The sequence below is a fragment of the Eptatretus burgeri genome, chromosome 24, assembly GCF_056783735.1.
Source record: "Eptatretus burgeri isolate ZD-2024b chromosome 24, Ebu_testis_v1, whole genome shotgun sequence".
Classification (NCBI taxonomy): Eukaryota; Metazoa; Chordata; class Myxini; order Myxiniformes; family Myxinidae; genus Eptatretus; species Eptatretus burgeri.
Window position 1 is genome coordinate 381,296 of NC_140984.1, and position 7,945 is coordinate 389,240.

At 46.0% G+C, this 7,945-nt stretch overlaps 1 long non-coding RNA gene across 1 annotated transcript; it reads left to right on the plus strand.

The window, feature by feature from the left end:
* The first annotated feature begins 26 nt into the window (after window positions 1-26).
* On the plus strand, window positions 27-3,283 carry LOC147007823 (uncharacterized). Its single transcript, XR_015053860.1, has 2 exons — window positions 27-666; window positions 2,706-3,283. It is a non-coding gene; the product is annotated as an uncharacterized LOC147007823 (long non-coding RNA).
* Window positions 3,284-7,945: the final 4,662 nt, after the last annotated feature.

Sequence of the window (7,945 nt, forward strand, 5' to 3'; positions counted from 1 at the left end):
GTAAACTACCATCCTGGTGTTTCTCACGAAGGACGAGATATCGATGTTTTCCACCGTCCCTCAGACGGACCATAACAGGAGGGCCTGCCTGATGGCACTGGTCATTGGTGGACCTTAACCATTTGACAGTCTTCCGTGAAGAGTCGGTGAGTTATCACCAGAATACTGAACCAATTACAAATTCAGGAAGTCGTTGGGGATGAAACCACCGTTTGGGAATGGGGGATTAAAAGCTTTCCTCATCCACCATGTCACTCGTTTACCTCGATGAGATCATCAAGGTGAAGTTGAAGCTGACATGTACCCATCAAGTTGAAGGTAATTAATAATCAGGTGCACGTGCAGTGGATACACCTTGTGCTACATCCAATGTATGCGACATCCAATGTATGGGTACATGTATGTTGGAAACATCCAACACTGCTTGTTAGATTATGAAATACAATTCTTACAAACCTCGAGTTCATTCATTAGTTCTCTTCTCAAACCATGTTTTGCTTTCTCTCTCCTCCCTCGTTTGTCCTCAACATCATCCCGAACCAATTTGTCCTCCTCGCCACTCTCATCCCATTGATCCCCATCAGATCACACTCCTGTCCTGCAGCCAAATCGGGAGAGCATGAACTAGACCTCAGACAACTTGATAATAGCGGCAATATCATCCAGGTTTGTGCATTCCATTTTTCTTGACTCGTTCTTTTTCCTTCTCAAACAAACAGCACTCGATGGCCTATGGCCAAATGACCATTCCTCTTGGCCAACGGCCTCGCCTGGAAGGCCCACGAAAATAAATTGCACAAATGTCCCACATGGCCTTTAACATCCCACACACACGTGACTTCGATGAAACTTGACCACAACCTTCATCACCCATGATGTACCTAAGTTTGTTCAGGAAATCAAAAAATTGAGGGTCGAAGGAGGTCTGCGGGGGGTTTGAGTGACTGTTGCTCCTGATCCAGGTGAGGTTTTCTCTTTGTCATTCTGGGGTATTTTGTGTAGATTGGTGACAATTTTTTTAAAATTTAAATTCAGGCTGTGACACAACAAAATGTGACAAAAGTCGAGGGGTGTGAAACCTTTCTGAAGGCACTGTAATTAGCCCTTCCATTGTCGTGCCAAACCTGCCACGTCCAGGCCTCGCAGACACTGGACAAGAACATAAATCATCGATTGCGAAGGATAAAACACCAAATAAATAGATCAAAAGGGATGGCGGTTTCAGAAACAAACATTAGGAGAGGCTGGACATCTCTTTCTAAAATAATAAATGTCAATGTGTCAGTGTGTCTCCTCCATAACTCCAAAACCATGAAACCTCGCAGCCTGAAACGTTGCATGCATACTAAGGGATCTCCAAGGGAGTGAATGAGTGAAAACTGGGTGTTTGGCTTAATTTAAACACCTCCACCATGCTCTCCCTTGCTTGGATCTTAATTCGCTATATTTTTTGGCCTGCTCAACAATGCCTTGACTTGGAACAGGCCACAACGGTTTCTCAATGATTAAAAAAAAAATTGTTTCCTCACTCATCTTCTCGAATGCCTGGTCATCATGCCTACGAATCGCTGGACACGTTGCAATGCTAATAAACGCCTGGAGACGCCAGAGTTCGTGACTTTATTTCATTTCCGCACGTGTCATAACCTCGAGAATCTCTCAAACTAAGCCAAATTTCAAAATTTAAACCTCGAGATTGACCTCGGCAGCAATCCTGCCTGAAAAAAATGTTCATTTGTCCAATTCAGATTTTTTTGGACATTCCGGGCATCTCTGGGTGCACGGTGTTTAAGATGACCGATCGGCGATCGCTAATCACTTCCCAAGCCTGCCGTTCTTTATCAACCGTTTCAATGGAGTTTTTGTTTGAGTGCTCAGGCCACTTTGGTGAGTGCTCTACATGCTGCTTGGTTCTTCGAAGGGACGTCAGAACGAACGGGGTGCAAAGGGGGAGGGGGGCATTGAGGACAGGGAAGTGGGGTGGTGGGGGGAGGTGTTACAGCACTCGATGCACGGGTAAATTTGTCTTCCTTTCCTTCTCCTTCCCGCCAAAAATGGAGGGGCCTGTCAAAGGGGGGGGGGATATATAGGATATATAGTGAGGGAAATATAGCAATTTTTGGCAAGCAGGATGATTAATTGGTCCATCAGCGAAGCGACGGGGAGGCTCTGCTTGTCTTCTATATGGAAGTGAATGAGACGATTGTTCGTTTGTCTGTGACGCTACTCCTCTGAGTCCCCAAGGTTCACTTATTTATTTTAAACCACCATACATCTCACTAAGGGGTTTAAAGTCATTTTCTCACAATTCATGACTTATAAACACACGAACCACCAGTTGTCACAGGGGAGAGGTGCGAGGATGCACGTGGAGGGGCTTGGATGATGGAGGGGATGGGATGTGAGGAGGGACCTAGCGTTGCCTAGCAATGTCAGGTACCTTTGCTCATCCATAACATAAAAGCGACGCACGTCTAGTAACATTTAATTACTTCACACTTATTCTAAAACGTTCACTTGAAATAACTAAACTTATATTAATCTCCGTCACTGAAGCAGGTTATGTTTTCGCCCGCGTCTGTTTGTCACACAACCATTGATGTTTGTCACACAAATTGTGACGTTTTCGTGTTTGTGGAATTATTTCAATAATTGTAATCGTTGTGACGTCACTCTCCCCCTCCCCAATTCTGTTTTCTTATCAGAATGCTCATCATCGTTGAGCCGGACTACATAACAGCAGGAGAGTGAAATGAACCAAGCTTGCACGTCTGTTCAACCACAAAAAACCACCAGCAACTCTGATCCGAGACTTTGTAACAACACTTGGAAACACTGGGATATTCTTTGGCCTTCCTGGGATATTACATGGAAATCCTTAAGTGTTGACGTTCTGTAAGTTAATGTGAAATGTTTGAATTGTTTACCTTCTTCGTTATACACCTTTGGGCCTACGGAAGACCTTTTCTTCTTCGTCTTTCATCGATACTGTGGGCAATTTTTCCTGGTTGTTCTGCAGTTCGATTGTTAACTGTTTCATTGGTTTTTTTTTGTTTGTTGTTGTTTTTGCAATGATCTTGATGTGGAGGATGTACAAGACCTTTTTAGACACAAGATGTACAAACTGTCGTCCTGGAAACCCTCCACAGAGCACTTTTAGATCATCGTCATTTGCGATGCGAATTCTCACCCCTACCTGTCTTATCACCTGTTACATGTTTTCATGAAATGACTTTGCCTTTGCCCTACTTTGTGAAATAGAGGGGTTTTTTTCCAAAAGAAAGCTTGTGTGGTGTGTTTTATAATTCAGTTCTCAAGATTTATTGGATGGTGGAACAACAGGACGGACGGAAGTGGGGGTTGAAGGTCTCAAAGAGTGGACCTGAAGAGGGATTTGCGTGATCCTTTCCAGCCTCAACTTCTGCTCAAGTCCAACGATCGAGAATGTGGGCCAAGGGGTCATCGTCCGTGGAAAGGGAGTATTTAGATATATACACTATACAGGTTGATAGACTCGTGGATGGAAGAGCAGAACGACAGGGAGAAACGGATGACGGACAAAATGGTGTCAAGGGAGAGCAATGGGACAACAACAGATGGATCATCCACAGCACCCGAGGGTGGGTCGGAAGGCAACTTAAGGAGAATGGTGAGAACAGGGTATCGATGTGTGCGCTGATGCTCGGTTGTGGGAATGAGAGAGACCATGAAGTGGTGGTCTTCTGCAGTAGACGTGAGTACCTGGAGGGAAGACCTCGGGTCCAACGGAGTTCCATGGGGTAAGAACGTCGTCCATCCCCTCTTGCTTTGAAGAACGACAAAGGGGGAGAGAGAGAGAGAGTTGGGGTTGGGGGGTGACAGAGAGGGGGTGGTACTTTCAGTCCTTTTTAGTCCCTTTCGACACTTTACACCCTTCAGACTCCAACTACAATTGGAATGTACCCTTTGAACCTTTAGACCCATTAGATTAGACATAAGAAAGGCTCAAAGACTTTTTAAAAAAAAATTAAACATGACATCAAAACAGGTGTTGGTGAAAGAAGTTCAAACTGTTAACAGAGTCATGTGATCAGCAATGGAGACACTTTCTTGGCTTCACAGTTCACTGAACTCCAAACTGGCACAAAAAGGTGTGCACAGATTGATTGGTGAGTTCGTGTAAACACGCGGGGCAAGCTTCACCAAAATCGAACCAATCCTTCCTCATCACACACTCGACCCGTCCACCGAGTTTTGTTTGAATCCGTCCAAGTCGGAGGTAAAGTAGTGCGCATGAGCCTCTTGCGGATTGATATGCAGCGTGGAATAAAGTAGTTCCTCGTCCGCCATTTCAACGTGCTGTTCTTGGACACATTTGTCCTTGTTTTTGTTGTCGTTGACGTTCGAAATTGGACCAAAAGGTGAAACAGCAAGGCGAACCGATCGGGTTACGTTGCTATGAAGCATTCTAAATGTTGAGAGAGGAAAAAAAACGCGTTTGAGCATGTTTTCGACGTCATATTTACGGCACACTCCAAATATGGCAAACAAGAAGAAGAACAGCGAGACCGTCCTTCACGTTAAGCCACGCCCCCAAACCCTCGTCATCACTCGAAGCTCCACCCCTTTAGGATGCTTTCCGGTCTCTGGAGGGAAAGGACCCGCCACAAATCAACGTATCACACACGGAATCGCTCATAATCCTGTGACGTGTGAAGTAAATATCGCAAAATGTCTCTCAAAAGAGCGTTTCTGAGAGAACACGATGGGAAAACGAGAGTGAACGCGGTTTTTAACAGGCGTTTCTTATCCAATTCGACCCACGAACGAACATTCTGGAAAACCTTCACGAAAAAAAACAGCGCGAATCACCTCAGACTCGACGGACGCGCGAATATCCGTGAAGAAGAATCCCCCCGGCTGTTGCTTTTTTCCGATGATCTTTTCACAAACACTCGAATATTTTAAGCAGGACGTCCTGTGCGAACAACATCGCAGTCGCAAAACGAAAAATGTTTTCGCTCGGCAATTCAAAAAGCGGGGAGTGTAAGTAAATATATTGTGATTATACACCGCCCAAACTGTCGAACGTGATGACGTCATAATTACGTCATTGCGTTCGTTTTTTGTTATGATTGGTTGATTCTTGTGGAGCTTGGATCGGATGTGGTGAAATGATCACATTAATTAATCCCCAACAGAAACCTCCTCGCGACATGAATTCCCCCCTTTATATTGTCCGATGATAATACAGAGAATTCAGTGCAAGTAATTGGACCCATTGTGACTGCTCTGCACCCTCAATGCCATCGATCCTCACCCGTGAGCGGCAAGCCGAGCGAACAATGTGTCGTCAGGTTCGTTTTGTAACACAAGATTCCTCCTTTCTTTGACCCTCAATTAACCACCATTTTACATGCAGCCTGCACTTGCCGGTTGCATCGTTGCTAGGAGCGCGGGATGTGCCGCTGATGCAGTGCCCCCCTGTTTCCAGCAAGCTATTTAAATATTTTCTCTGCGAAGTAGCCGCGCTTTCATCCCATTCGGAGCCACGTTGAGTCGCTCGTTACGTTATGTGCTCGTTACAGTTCCCCCAAAAGGACGTGCAAGACAGATTACAAAGGAGACAACATTTAAAAAATAATAAATAAATAAAGGTTTCAAGGGAGAAGAGGTACGACACAAACAATAGGGAGGAAAGACAATCGCTTTCAATAGAATATCAACGCATAACCCTTTATCACGATTAAATTCCCTCACCCTTGTGCTCATGCATCCACTAAAGATATAACTATTTCTAAACTACACAATCTTAACCCCTAAAATCATTCCCACAACCAAATATCGATATATTTAAATAAAGAAGAAAGACGCGTCCAATCAAACTGTAACTGGATCTGATCTGCTAATTAAATAATCAAGAGCAGATGAGGCGTCACTCAAACGACGTTTCACCCGCTGCACAGCGGCCTTTCTCAGGCCGACACACCCCGCGTCTCGGCACGCATCCGCTTTCATTCCAGGGATGAACCCTCGTTTCTGGTCACGTGGTGCCGGTGTGCACGGTCAATGGAGGAATGCTTTCGTTTCACCAAACCTGAATCGCATGAACGTCGAATTGCCTCGTTGATGCTCTGCTCTACTCTGGTGGGAGACCACCCTCTCGACTCTTGACGTGCCGCGCCATCAGTATCAATGTGTCATTTGTTGGACGTCGTGTCGACAACACGGCTCCCATCAAATTCAAATCTGTTCAAGATTGCAGACAATGACGCGCCATGGCTGACTGTGTCACCTTTTCAAGGCTAACTGCTCCATCGTGTTCGTCCAACCTGTGTTTGAAATTCCTTCCAGTTTCACTGATGAAGGATTGGTTAGTCTCTGCATGATGAATGGTAAATTACTACTGATTTGTCAAAGGTTGATATGGGGTCCTTCAGTTTTAAAATGACATTACAGATGGTGTGCAGAGACTTGCAGGCCACACCAATCGATGTACTGCTAACAACATTGCCAATCGTTTTGGAAGGGCCCAGGTAATATGGCAGTAGATGGTGGCCAAGCGCGTCTGGCTCCTTCCGAGCTGTTCAATTTGGTCCTTTCAGGGTAGACAATATACTTTTGCTGTTTGTATTTTTGAACAGGACTACTCGAACTGATCGAATTTCTTCAATTGCATCAGATTTTGAATCTCCCCTGCTGGCAAGGTCAATGTTCCATTGTGTTGCAGGAGTTAAAATCCAGGAATATGATGGTCGTCAGGCCACATTCGATCTGTGACTTGCTGCAGGTATCATGTACACCTGTACTAACCTGTTTCATGGTCGGGTTGTCGGTGACTAAGCTGTCTCCCCCACCAGGTTTGCTAGTGAGGAGGGTGTATGAATATGGACACGAAGCAGGATGAAGAACAAAACCTGTCAAAGGGTGGAGGAGCTCCTTGTGTGCCAACCGTCATCCATATCTAGTGCCCAACTTTGTCTGCGGACGTCCTCCCGCAATTGGGTTATTGTTAATTAGGAGGTTGGTGGCAGGATTTGCACTCCGGCCACCGTAAAACACTTCATTCCGCAAAACCCACAGATGTAAGGAAAACTGAAAACCCACTCCATGGGAGTAACTCCTGTGCTGATGCCCTTCGCAGGGCAGCTCACCGGATGACGAGATTGGGGCAAAGCCTTCGGGACGCCCATTCCTTGATTGCAGGAGGAAAACCACGGGGTAAACCTCCCTGGTCAGATTGCGATGGTGTGTGGCTGAGTGGTGCTGAGGTGTCATCCACCAGATGGTGGTCTCCTTGGGTTAACCTGAGGTGGTCCCTTCAGGTGGGTGCCTGGAAGGTCCTATCCCAAAGAGAGGATGATCACCTGTCTCTGTTATCATCTGAGCTCAAGCATTTGAACATCGGTATTGCAGCACTCTCTGAGGTTCGGAGACCGGATTGCGGCGAGATCATGGCGGGTGGTTCCACCTACTATTAGTCTGGTCGCTCTGATGGTTACCATTCCCAAGGAGTTGCTGGAGCCGTGTCCAATAAGCTGACTCCAATGATAATTGAGGTAACACCGGTCAACGAGCGTATTATGAGACTAAGGATTTGTCACTCCTTTGGTGTCATTTCCCTGGTCTCTGTTCCAACTGAGGCGAGTGATCTCACCGTGAAGGACACATTCTATGCCACGCTCGAGTCTGTGGTTGATCGGTGCCCCAGACGAGATACTCTCGAGTCTTGGGGGATTTCAATGCACCGATTGGAACTGATAGGGATGGTTATGAGATGTGTGTTGGTCCCCATGGGTCTGGAACTGTGAACCTGAATAGCACGAAGTTCCTTGACTTTGCAAGAAGTCATGGACTTAGGGTGGCCGGTTCATGGTTTCAGCACCCACGAGTTCATCGCTGGACATGGTATTCCAACGCTGGCAGTGTGGCAAGGAGATTGATCATGTCCTCGTTGATGGTCGCT